Below are 14,095 nucleotides of genomic sequence, written 5' to 3' on the forward strand. Positions count from 1 at the left end.
ACACTGTATCTCAGGCTGGAGTGCAGTGGAGCGATCTCAACTTACTGTCAGCTCTGCCTCCCGGGTTCAAGAGAGTCTCCTGCCTCAGCCTCAGTAGTAGCTGGGATTACAGGTGCGTGCCACCACATCTGGCTAAATTTTTCTATTTTTAGTAGAAATGGGGGTTTCCCCATATTGGCCAGGCTAGTCTCGAACTCCTGATCTCAAGTAATCCGCTCGCCTCGGCCTCCCAAAGTGCTGGGATTACCGGCGTGAGCCACTGCGCCCCGCCGAGAAACAATTTCTTTAATAAAAAATTATGTTTCTAAAACAAATGGTTTGTTATAATAAAACAAAAAAAAGTTTCTAAAACAAATGGTTTAATCTTGGAGAAAAGGAATATGGTCGACATTTACTTTTTACTCTTTTCCTTTTTAAATTTTCCTTTAGAATTGTGTACCATGTGTTTTTACTATTTATATAAAAATGAATAATATGCAAATATTTTCCAAAAAGGTTACTGTAAATTGTTGGGATGCCTAGAGATACCTACTTGCATTCAAATAAAAATCATAGGCAGATCACCAGCCACTTTTGCTTCTCACATATCATTATCAGTTTGCTATGAATTTGGCATACTTATTCAATTTTACAGATGGGCAATTAAGGCTTAGAGATATTTAGGTAACTTATTCTGGTTCAAGACTTGAATCCATGTCCTCTAACAATGGGCAATTGAACTAAATGATCACTAAGACTTTCTCCAATACATTTCAACAATATTTAAATATTCCATAAATATGTATTAGTTATTTCATTTAAAGTTATGGGGCTTCATTTCCTAATCTGAAAAATAATGTCACTGTACCCAATACTTCGTGCAAAGTACAAACAAAGACATGGATGACACCCCTTACACAAATCATTTAATTAATTCAGTTTATGAATATTAGCACATTATTAATTGTGCTGCTGTTCTTCCTATTTGGTGATACGAAGTCAAGTTTAATGGCTTTCTTGATCAAAAAATAGCTACAGACATAAGACAATGAATTCTTTCTGGAGCAGGTACTTAGGCTTTCAGATCCAAGATTGTGCAGGTGCTCCATATGTTATTTTTAAAAATATTAATATAATTTACAGGATTTGAAGCCAGCATTAACTAAAACAGCAGTGAGAATGAGTATGGGCCCTCAAATGCTCAATAAAAAGTAATTGTTTTGACCATGAGGTTGTATCACACCAAAAGCAGTTCCATAGATATTTGAGATTCTGATGTGAGTAAGGGTGTCCTTGATTAAAATCTACCTACTCACTTTGGTGTCAGTGTTAAGAATTGATTATAATTTAGAAAAATGAAAATCTAGCATATATGTGGCTGCAAAAGTCATGAGAATAAAACAAAATTGTGAAATAAATATTCAAAAACTAGATATGACATCTCTGACAGTGTTTAAAAATACTAGATTGAGGACTGATTCATATTAGCAGGGGGTGTGATGGGTTGCATTAGACATCAGTAACGTTGTCATTTTTATTTACTTGAAATGCTTGCTTTTACTTTTATTCTCAAGTTGCTATAAGCTTCTACTACTTTAAAAAAGACTTGTTTTTAATTGACATGTTTAAAATATTAAAGGCTGAATGCTCTGGTGCATTTTAACCAAGTTATATGCAACTTAACTTATTGTTTCTTCAAATAAAACCTTCATTTACCTATATTAGATTGTAATTATTTTTTAAATGATTCTGAGTTTCTACATTTACTTTTGCACATCGCTTTAACAACCAAAAAGTTAAAATGTCTTAATTTACAGTAAAGTAAAACTAAAATAAACTAATCAGTTATTTAATTCTTCATGGTATGTACCTACCCAATATTTACATATTAATTAGGTCACAGGTGGATGGCATTAACCATAAAGATTACATTTTATTTAAAAGAACTTATTATAATATTGAATCGGAATAAAAAGAGATAGATAGGTAGATATTACATCCATATAAATGATGTGGATAAAGTCTGTTTGGATTTATAGTAAAAAATATCATTGCTTTAAATTTCTCTTTGGTCAACATGTGCAGGTTAAAATGGAGTCTATTCAATTTTTCAATAAAATAAAGCAGTAACCAGCAGAAACCTGAGTTTAAAGATTTCAATTTGTCACTCATAGAAAGATGCTTATGTGAGTAATATAGAAAACATATATAATCAGCATCTTCCTGTAAAAATGCTGTGATTATACTTTAATGCTTAATATAAATATGTTGGCACATGCATCATAAAGTACATTATGTCATTTTAAAAACAGATTTTAGCTATTTTAAAAATAATAAATCTTCTTGCCCCTCTCTCTTTTCCAGATAGAGTACCAAAGATATAATTTGAAGACAGGAAACACAATAACACTGCATTTTTATATAAAAGATGATACCTTCTGATTGGAAAAATAACCAGCCAAAAATAAAAAAAACCCACAATTCATGTATCTCAAAAATAAAAGTAAGTTTATTGGAGTTAAAGAAAAGTTCCTGTGGGTAAAATTTTCCATTAAGTAATGTAAAAAAAATCTGGCCTTATGTCCCTACATCCTATTATATCTTTATCCTGACATTTCACTATTTAAATTGCTTTTGCATTCAGAAATATTGAGCAAACATTGCTGACACTGCAGAGCTTATCTGTGTATGGCATTCATTATAGCAGCCCAATTTGTTCCCTTGCTTCAATAATGAAGTTTGCTGTGGTCAGTGGAATCAGACTGATTGGTTTACTGGAGAGACAACCACGTTTGGCAAGTTATACATGTAGCTGGAAAATGTTACTGAGAAATTGCTCAGCACCAGATAGGAATGTACCAGTTTAAATTACTAAGACACACACATGATTTCTTAAAAAAAAAATTAAGATTATAATGAAGGATTTTGGAGACGATTTGTTCTCAGCCCAAAGAAGAAGAGAAGAAAATAAGAAGGCAAAGGAAAAGGAGCAGGAGGGGGAAAAAAACAGTAACAAAATAACTATTGAATTTACCATTGACTGCCTGAATACAAATTATATACTGATAACAATTAAATCTGTATTCATCACTGCAAAACATGCTCAGCTATTCTGGTCAACAATGGTAACTTTCCTCTTCTGAATTCTTCTAGGGTAGTGGTTCTCAAAGTGTAGTCCTTAGATTAGCATATTAACATCATCTGGGAAATTATTAAAAATGGAAAGTGTTGGGCTCTGCCTTAGACTTACTTCCAGATACTCTGGGGTGGGCTTCATAATCCGTGTTCTGTCAAGCATGCTCGAGTTTAAAGATCACTGCTGTAGGACAATGTACCTACAAATAAATGAAGCACATAATTATATGCTTGTTATTGCTTTTAATTTAAAATTTTTAATACCTGAATTTTTATACATTAGTCTTATACCAATATCCAGATAAAAACATCCTGAAGGTAGGGATATTATATATATATATAGTTAAAAGACTTATTAAGATTTTTTTTTGCAGGAAACTTTGTTTCCCAAACAAATCAAATCCAAATATTTAATAATTGACTAAAAATGGAAGCACATTTACCTTAATGTACTAAATAAGTCATCTCTATCTTTTTACTAACAATAATCAGACAACCATATCCTCCTCATAATCTACACTTTTTCTTCAAAATAAGTAATGTGGCTGTCCTGGATATTAACAATTTCCACAAGACAGCTACAATGTTCTAATAGTTTTCAGCCCCAAAGATGCTTTTTTTCCCTTGGCCTTTTTCAGGCAGGTAAAAAAATAATTTATCCTTTCAGTGCCTGAGCCCCTTTCACAATCTGACCAGATCTATCAAGGCAACTGACCTCTGACCAGCCTTTTTGTCTGTTTCTCTATATGATTTTGAGAAATAGAATTTTTGCCATGTCTACAAGTTCTATAAAGCTTCATTTTCACAGTGGAATGACATTCTAACATTCTATTTATATTCCTGGTCACAATTTTTCAACGTTCTTAACTCTGTTCATAAATTTGACTTGCCCACCAGATCTTCTTAAGCCTACAGTTTCTTTAGAATAGTAAAGATAAAAAAGGTATTGAAGTATGAATTTTATTTTCTAATTTATGTTCAAACAAATTTTCAATGTCTCAATTTAAATATCGATATGATTCAGAAATCCCTTTCACCTGCAGGATATTGAGAAGGGTAACTTTATAACATCCCATTTTCCCTTTTTTACAGATTCCATTTAAACTGAACAAAACAAAGAGCTCTCTTCAAAAAATGCACTTGTGATTATATTCACTAACGCACAAGTTCCTCTCACTTAGCCCACACTCACTAAGGCTAAAGCAGTCCAATCCAATAAAGTTATTACACTTCTTTTCCTGGTTCAGCCTAGCATCTTTTGGTTTTGTCTTGATGTCATCAGGGCCATGGGGAATGAAGGTTTATGTAATAACTAACTATGCTGTCAAGTATTTTTGCCCCTGACAGTTTTGTTTGTTTGTTTTGTTTTTGTTTTTTTGAGATGGAATTTCACTTTTGTTGCCCAGGCTGGAGTGCAATGGTGCAAACTCGGCTCACTGCGACCTCCACCTCTCAGGTTCAAGAGATTCTCCTGCCTCAGCCTCCCCCTCCTGAGTAGCTGGGATTACAGGCGTCCACCACCACGCCCAGCTAATTTTTTGTATTTTTAGTAGAGACGGAGTTTCACCACGTTGGCTAGGCTGGTCTCAAACTACTGACCTCAGCTGAGCCACAGCCTCGGCCTGCCAAAGTGCTGGGATTACAGGCGTGAGCCACCGTGCCCGGCCCCTGAAAGTTTTTAGTTTTAAGGTTAAGTTTATTTTTTGGTTGTTTCTCCATCCATAATTTTCACTCTTGCTCTGATGTGATGTCACCTTTTACTTTGTTTTTGAAAAATTTCAGGTAGTTTTTATCTTCATTCCTTGACCTCAAGTATCAAGACTTTTAAAATATGATCTGTCAATCAATCATATCTCTTTAGGAGTCACCATGTTCTTTAATGCTGTCCTGTCCTTAGTTTAACATGCATTGCTTGAGATATCATTCAGGTACTTCCTGTTTCAATCTTGACAATAATGATACAAAAAGATAACAACTCTTTTCACTGCTAACAACAATATACTTTGTTTTTATATCACTGCATGTTTTAGGTTCCCAAGAGGTTGCTTTGTCAGAATGTATCCCTTCATTCAAAATTAAAATTTACATTTTTTTTTTTATGTTTTAAGAGACAAGGTCTTGCTCTGCCACCCAGGCTGAAGTGCAGTGGCACAATCATGGCTCACTGCAGCCTCGAACTTCTGGGCTCAAGTAATCCTTGGGAGCCTTGACCTCTCAAAGTGCCAGAATTCCAGGCGTGAGTCACCACACCCAGCCTACATTTAGTAAGTAAACTTTTATTTCTTATTTTACAATAATCTTAGGTTTTATATCTTCAGCCCATTGGAAACTACCCAATGCTTTGAAAAATACTTATCATTTACTCAGAATATGTCTCTTACTAGAACATTAAAATATACTGAAAAGCTCACATTTATTTTTTAGAAAATGTTCACCCTGTATCAAAATGGTTACAAAATACAAAGTACATGGTTACCAGTGCTTAGTGGAACATTGTAACACCACATCTCTGTGTGTGTGTGTATTTGTGTGCCTGTGTGTTGCTTTTTCTAAGCATGCATAGATTTTTTATAGGACTGTTAATATTTAGCATTTCTCACACTTAAGGAAATTCTGTACAAGGATTATATCAGGATTGATCTTTTACTAGATTAGAGGAACTGTGTGTGTTTATGAAAAGTACTTTCTTCTCTCAGCAGTGGTAGGCCTTATACTATCAGCTTGTGTAACTCTGAATTCATGAAAATATTTCAAAGCATATTGCAGGACAAAGGTGATAATTCCAGGCATGGCTTATGATTTAAAGTTTCAGAAAAACATCCCTTTTCTAACAGAAATATAGAGTGCTACTGCTAAGCAAAACAAAGCAATATTCTTTACTGAGTTGCATCGACTTTAACTACTTCACAATTTACTTTAAAGAAACATTTATAAGATAATTGTAGATTCACATGCAGCCTAAGAAATAATATAGATTCCATATACCCTTAAATTAGTTCTACCATGGTATCATCAGTATTACATAACTATAATACAGAATAACAACCAGAAAATTAACATTGATACATTATCTTCAACCTTATTTAGGTTTTTCAAGTTTTACATGCACTCAAATGGGTGTGTGTGTATGTACATATTTAGTTACATGCAAATTTATCTTGTGTGGATTTGTGACAACCAATACAGTCAAGATACAAATGATTCCATCACCAGAATCCCTCTTACTACCCTTTTATAACCACACCCACCTCCCTCCTGTCCACACCTCCATAAACACTGAAAATGACTAATTTGTCCTCTTTTCTAGAATTTTGTCATTTCAAAATTATTATATAATTGGAATCCTACATTATGTAATGTTTGGGACTGGCTTTTAATTTTACTCAGCATAACTTCCTTGAGATCCACCCATGTTGTATGTATTAATAGTGTTCCTTTTTTATTACTGAGTTGTATTCCATGGCATGGATGTACCACATTTTGTTTAACAAGTCACCTTTTGAAGGGCATTGGGTTGTTTCCAGTTTGGAGTTTATTACAAATAAAGCTGTGACAAACATTCGTGCACAGGATTTTGTGTAAAAAGTTTGCATTTTGCTGAAATATATGGAGCTTTTTTTCATTCCAGTAGTACAATTTCTGGGATATGTGGTAACAGCATGTTTAGTACTATAAGAAGCTTTTAGAGTAGCTGTGCTATTTTATGTTCCCACCTGCAATGTATGAGTGATCCTCTGCATCCTTGCCAGTATTTGGTGTTTCTATTTTCTATTTTAGCTATTCTCATAAGTGTGTATATCTGATTTGCATTCTGTATGGCTAACGATGTTGAATACCTTTTTATGTACTTATTTCCCATCTTATATCCTCTGTGATGAAGGATATGATGCGTCTTTTGCCCATTTTCTAATTAGATTGTTTGTTGTATTTACTGTTGACTTTTGAGAGTTAAGCCTCCCACCACCTTATTCTACTTCCTTGATTGCTGGATGGAGGTAAAAGCTCAGCTCCCTTTTGGGTCCGAGTGACTCTTGGGGGTAGGCACAGAATACCATCCTGTTCCATCTCAAACTGCCTCATTACATCTATTTGTTTCCAGTTGGTGGAAGAGGCTTGCCTTCTCATTGGGCCCCATTTTCAGGGGTGGGGTGTAGGAACTAGAGTACTGACTAGCCTTGCTTTGCATTACCCCATTCAATGGGTTTGCTGCTGGATGTGTGGAAGATCAGCTTCCCACTGGGTCCTGCTTACACCAGGATGTGAAATGCTGACTAGCCCAAGGTAATTGTCACTACCTGGTTCATTCTCCTTGATGCTGGGTGAGGGTGGAGACTAATCTTCCCACTGGATCCTGCTGGCACTGTCCTGATTGAGTAATAACACCACTGTATGATTCCAGCAGTTGTGGGAAGATTAGCTCCCTGCTCAGCCTCTCTGATACAACTGGGCAGCTAGTTTTTGCTTCTGCAACAAGAGGTAGGTTTATGATGAACTTCCTGTTCATCTCTGCTGAAACTAGGGGGAGGTGAGGGTGAGAAGGTGAAGGAAGACAGGAACTGGGAGTATCAATTTCTTTTGGTGATGGCTAGAGTTGGGGGAGTTGAATACCTTTATATGTATTTATTTCCCATCTTGGGAATGGGCAAGAAGATTTTCCATTGTTAGGTCGCTGTTTTTCCTTAGCTAGAGGAAGCAGACTTTCTTAGGTGCTTCTTTTTTTTAATTACTTTTAAATCTGTGTCTGTTAGTGGTTCTAGGTTGGAGGCGTTAGCAGCACTCTGGCTGGGGTATATGGGAGGCAATATGGAAACCACCAAACTTGTTCTCATGTCATTCTGCAAGTCCTGGTGTCCTGAGGTAGGCTGCCTTCTTCTTTCCACCATCCAGAGTCTTTCTGTCTTTGCTTGTTGTGTTTTGTCCAGGATTTTTTAATTGTAAGAAGGAGTAGCTGGGAGGAATGAGCCTATGCCATGTTGGCTGGAACTAAAAGTTCATAGTAATTTACTTTTCACACATGGCAATTTTCAAGAAAATAATAAGTGGAAAGATTCCCATCTTATGCACAGGTGATATTTCATAAGGAAGTTACAATTTTTCTTGTGATATTCTTGACAAAATATTCCTCTTGAAAAAATGTTGACTTTATTTCAACTTCTTTATATCTTAATTGAGCGTGTATGTCTCTTGCTCAAGATAATGTAATATGGTTCAATGTTCCATCCTGACAATTCTAATGTATATTGATGCTATAGATCTGGTTTAAGTTGGCTGTTTTTACCATTTATTAAGGAAGTTTCCACTCGTGGACACTAGTTTAGCTCCTCTTCCATTATACTTATAAATATGCATTGCATGAATATTTAAATGAGCAATGATATTATAAGCACTTTTTATTCAAAACTTACACAAAATAGTTGATCTTGTATGGAGCATCACTAAAGGTATAAATGTAAAGTACTGAGTGGAAATGTGACTCACATGGGTCAGGATGCTCATGGCTGGCAGAGTCCAATGAAAAAGAGCAAGATCTGGTAGAAAGAAAGTGTTTTTATTAACCAAAACTAGAAATGGGGAAGTGGCCGATTTCCTACCCAAAGCAACTGCTTCGATTTCTGGTGGGAAGGCAAGAGTTTAAGAAGAGAAGATTTGATAAGGAAGGCACGCAATAAACATGCTGAGTACAATGTCTGTGTGTCATTTTCCCGTGGCTATCTTGGGTCCCAGCCCACCTGGACTGCAGGCTGGCATTGTCTCGAGTATGGCTGGGTTGTGACTTTGAAGTCATCTCCAGAATTTTGCAGCTGGGTCCCCAGGATTGGTCTGTCTGTCTCAAGCTTAGCCCCTGGAATTTCTAAGAAGGCATGTAAATAGATACTAGAATACAATTAAATAAATGTGAAGGGAGTATACATGGTGAGAAAGGCAGGGATGTGCAGTCTCTTTTAAGGATAAGGAAAAGACTTCTGCAGTTTCAAGGTTTTACTTGAAAACCAGTAGAGAGGGAAAAAAAGTTTAATAATGTATTTTGAAGTTAAGCTGCCTGGTAACAGAACTGTAAGCTCTGAGGAATGTTTTAATTAATCTATTTAAATATATTAGAGTATAAACTATCTGGAGTCCAATGTAGGTTATAAAGAATTTTAAATGTTCTTTTTCTTTCCTCATAAGTTCAAGCATTTCATTTTAAATAAATGTGTTGGCACCATGTGCTCTCTGTAATACTAAATGATGTGCTAGGCACTGATGGATTCTAGATGGAGTAAGGACATGAAATTAAATAAGTCACAGTTTTTAATCTCAGGGAATGAAGATTTCATTGTTAAATACAGCTATGTAAACAAAAATAAAATATAATCATAGAGTTTCATAGTAACTAAAACAAAAAACAACAACAACAAAAAACCCACTACTTAAAAATCTGATGGGAGTAAAATTAAAGGTGTCTCTGTGCTTAGGGAATTTATTAAGCTTGAGAGAGAAAATGGAGTTCACAAGGTAGAAAATAGGGAAAGAGCATTCTTATCTGGGGGACGTAAGAAAAATGGGCTAAAGCATATGTGGCTGGACCAAACTTTTCCAGGGAAGTTGATGAAATTGGGCTGGAAATGTGGTTTGAGCTAGGTCATTATGGCCTTATACACAGTTCTGAGTAAAGGAGAAATAGTAAAGTCCTGTAAACCAACATTAAACAGTAAATGTTCACCGCCAAGTGGTATCAGCACTAGAGATACCTGAAATTCATAGCCTTAATGAATAGCAGAATATATTTTCAAAATGATAGTTATTTCAAGACTTTTGAATCTTATAGAATATGTTATTCCTCAGACATTTTGGAGAAGGAGAGATACATACTTTGAATAAAAAGCTCAGTGGCTAAGACAGTATAAAACCACTAATCTAATTAAGTAACAGTTCACAGAGGAAGACATCAAGCTTAAACTCCTACCACTAATTAGGAGGAAACCCTGTTCTCCTGTTTCCTCATGATAACTCATTAATAAAGAGCTAATCAAAGAAATGTTTCAGTGCAATTTTGAAATGATATAGACTAGTTGAGAGTGGTATTTAGGGAAGTGAGAATAGAGAGAAGAATCAAGGAGTAATAGTAAATAAAACCCTCCTTTAAAAACAAATTAAAGAATCAAAGCCTGCTATAATGAATGTAGTTCCTAAAACTTTTTTTGGCATTATGAAACATGATTATATGCAGAAATATAAAATAAGACATTGCCTTAGATGAAGGTGAAAATCCTCCAAAACAATAAAATGTGGTTTTGTTTTTTAATAAATAAAAAATGAAAATATGGCTCTGTCTGGAAAGAGGTTTTTTAAATTTTAGAATAACTTTAAATTATGGAAAAATTTTAAAGATAGTACAGGAAGTCTCCTAGGTCTTTCAAATAGATTCTTTTAAGATTGACATCTCACATATCCATGGTACCTTTATCAAAATGAAAAATTAACTTTACTACAACACTTTATACAACAAACTATTTTGATTTCCTGTTTTTCCACTAATGTGCTTTGTCCTGGATGTAATCTAGGAGACTATGTGGCTTCTGGTTATGGTGTCTCCTTAGTCTTCTCTGATCTGTAACAGTTTCTTGGTTGGTCCCTTGTTTTTTATAACCTTGCACTTTTTAAAAGTATTGGCCAAGCATTTTGTAGGATGTCCTTCAATTTTTGGTTTGCTGAGGTTTTCTGATTTTTAGACTGGGGTAATGAGTTTGGATGAAGAACAGAACGAGGTGAAGGGCCCGTCATCACATCACATGAGAAAGTCCATGTTATCAACATGACATCACTGGTGGTGCTAGCCATGATTACTGGGTAAGGTGGTGTTTGCCAGGTTTCTCCAGAATAAAGTTACCACTTTTCCCTTTCCTTACTTGGCTTGCTAGAAGAGAGTCGCTAAGTCCAGTCTAAACCCAAAGGGGAGGGGATTACTCTTCACTTGCTCGAGAGAGGAGTATCAAAGGGTTTGTGGGCATGAGTTGACACTGCTAGAGTAATTAACAAATATATTGGAGAAAACAATTTAGGTCTACCTAAGCATTATGTTTCTTTTTACAGTTTCATGGTTCGATGGATCTTTACTGAAGCAATTATTGCTGTGGTGTTCTAAGGATGAATTTTTTATTTCACTCATTCCCTTTTACATTTATTTGAAATCCTTTCATAAGGAAGATTTGTTCCTTCTTTCACATTTACTTATTCTATCATTTATATCACCAGAGACTCAATGTATTTATGTTATTCTTTGGGCTATAAACCAATACTATCATTATTTATTTTTTGCACATTGTTTTATCTTTGGTCAATGGAACCTATTTTAAGGTGCAGCATTATGTATATATATATACACAGAATATACTACATAGATATCATATATATACTATATACTATGTGTGTGTGTGTGTGTGTGTGCGTGTGTCCTTACTTTCTGACAATACAAGTTGCTCCAGGCTTATCTTGGTATTTTTCCCACACCAGCTCTAAAATTTATTCAGGGAGTTGTGGTTTCATTTATTAGAGAATGATACTTAGTAAGTATGATTATAGTCCTAGTTGTGCTCATTGCTACGTGGGTGTTACTGTGTTTAGAACCTTTCAGCAGACAAAGCTAGGAAATATACATACGTATACTGACCCATGTATACACTATAACAATTTGTATTCACCTGTATATGTTTTTGTCTATATATATATGGAAGGGTATATATGTAGAGGAAATATATCACACAGATATTTGGGGAAGACTATTTCAGGTAATGGAAGAACAGGTCCTGTGCTGTCGGATGAGAGCCTGTTTCACGTTTTCAAAGAACAGCAAGGAGATTGAGGTACATGGAGTTCAGTTAAAAAATAAATAAATAAACAGGAAGAGTGATAGGAGATAAATATTGAGAGATATAAAAGAGAAATCTCAGATCAGATCATTTATGTCCTAATAGCTTTTTAAAGTAATTTGGCTTTTACTGTGAGAGACACTCAAATACATTGGAGGCATTTCAACAGATGGGTGACATGATGTGAGTTATTTCTTTTAAATGAACCTCACCATCTGCCATGTTGAGAAGAGAGAGTAGGGGCACAGGAGGCTGTTACTAAGATTACTACCTAGTAATCCACATAAGAAATGGTGGAGCCTTGACTGGAAAGGCCAAGAATAACCAATGACTGAGGCAAAACTAGATAGAATGGATAGAGAACTAAAAAGTTTTGGAGTTGTCAATACAGAATAAGAACATGATGTGGAAGGATTTGAAGTGGAGAAATAAGAACAAAATAACATAAGGAATATAAACTCAGAAGTCAGCATGAAAACTCAATGCTTGCGCGTAGATAAGTTGTGAAAAGGAAGAACTGAGAGGCAAAAAACTAGGGCAAATTTTGCTATATAGAAGACTAAAATTAGGTAGGAAAAACTTCAGCATGACTACCATTTCAGAAAACCTGCAAACTTTAATTAAAATTGATGGACATTCTTGCCCACTAACATGGCTGCTGTCAGACCCATCTGTCAGGGTGGTGTGACTGCCATCAGGAAGAATTATGCCAGATTCACGGGCCATGGGTGCCAATCCAAAATAGTTTTGAAGATTGGTTTGATGAGGTAGAAATATACCAGAAATAGTACAGCTGAACCTGAAACATTCCACAGTGAGTTTTGTCAAACTTTACAATTCTAAGAAAAATGTTAAACCATTTAGAGTCCGAACTGTTAAAAATCTTCCAGGACCTGTAGGCATGGCTATAAAATCTTAGCCGTTTCCACTAAAAAAAATATTTCATTTCAAGAAATACTAATTTTTCACATCATTATATAGTGCAGAATACACAAATATTTCTATTTTATGTTTCTTTTCTAATTTTTCTCTGTATAGTTCCTACATTATCTAAGCCTTCTGGCTTTCACCAGGTGGAAATAAGAAAGTCAAGAATCTCTGTCTCTTTCCTACCACAAAGTATATTTTTACCTATTAATTCAGAATCAATTAATATTTTGTTTTATAGAATTCTCTAATGATAATTAAAAGCTAGTTGTAGGCATTATACAGTGTTTTTGGCCAATTTGATGGCTTAAGATAAGTGGGCTGGTTCTGGTTATATAATATAATGTTATATAAACCATATTTCTATCCCTATTACTTTTCTAGCATATTTTGAAAAAATGGAATGCCTCCTGTTCCTTCCTGAATTACCTACTTGGTAGCTGCATCCCCTGGCCTTATCTTCTGTTATTACATTTTTCTTGAGCCATTTTTCAAACCACTGCTGTTACCTCCAATGTTTTCCTGTTATGATGTTGCTGAAACTGCTGAGAACTCAAAGCCAGAATTAATTCCCTTTTCTTAAATTCATGTTTTAATTACCCTATGCATTGTGAACAGGAAGATATATATACACAGTAGTTTTTTACTGAAGATCTGAGATTAAAAGGATGGCTAAAAGTGTAGGAGATAACACCTAAAACTGAATGTTAAGAGCTCACAGGGAGGGGAGGGAGAGCATTAGGACAAATACCTAATGCATGCGGTGCTTAAAACCTAGATGATGGGTTGATAGGGGCAGCAAACCACCATGGTACATGTATACTTATGTAACAAACCTGCACATTCTGAACATGTATCCCGGGAACTTAAAGCATTTTTTTTAAAAAAAATGAGAAATGGGAGAAGAAAAATACAGGAGAGAGAGAGAAGTTATCCATCTCTCCCCCAATGTGGTTATCATTTTGCACAGATTCCTGTGGGTATAACCCAGTTTCTAGTCTTGTCTTCCTTCTCTTTCTCCAAGTTGGCCTGCCTGTTTTCATCCAGCACTACCTGGGTGACCACTTAGGTCTTCCGTCAGGGAAATCCACGAGATGTGAGAGGCCCTCAGCAGAGAACTTCCTATATTTGACCTTTCCAATTAGAAATTAACATAATGACAATGTCCAAGTTGGGCTTTTGCTAGTCTTGTCCAGCAGAACAGG

General features: G+C 35.3%; 1 protein-coding gene and 1 long non-coding RNA gene across 2 annotated transcripts in view; one reads left to right on the forward strand and one right to left on the reverse strand.

Moving 5' to 3' along the window:
- LOC129484932 (uncharacterized) overlaps positions 1 to 7,499 on the reverse strand; it is a 30,276-nt gene extending 22,777 nt beyond the window's left edge. Inside the window, exons 1-2 of the long non-coding RNA XR_008658568.2 lie at positions 7,410 to 7,499; positions 3,230 to 3,314 (exon numbers count right to left, since the gene is read on the reverse strand). This is a non-coding gene — a long non-coding RNA (uncharacterized lncRNA). The remainder of the gene's footprint in view (positions 1 to 3,229; positions 3,315 to 7,409) is intronic.
- LOC129484933 (putative protein ATXN8OS) overlaps positions 1 to 14,095 on the forward strand; it is an 81,746-nt gene that overhangs the window by 22,733 nt on the left and 44,918 nt on the right. Inside the window, exon 1 of the transcript XR_010121587.1 lies at positions 10,828 to 10,944. The gene's annotated coding sequence lies outside the window, so the exon portion shown is untranslated. Of the gene's footprint in view, positions 10,945 to 14,095 lie in introns of the transcript that reaches the window.

Source organism: Symphalangus syndactylus, chromosome 6 (assembly GCF_028878055.3).
Source record: "Symphalangus syndactylus isolate Jambi chromosome 6, NHGRI_mSymSyn1-v2.1_pri, whole genome shotgun sequence".
NCBI classification, from domain to species: domain Eukaryota; kingdom Metazoa; phylum Chordata; class Mammalia; order Primates; family Hylobatidae; genus Symphalangus; species Symphalangus syndactylus.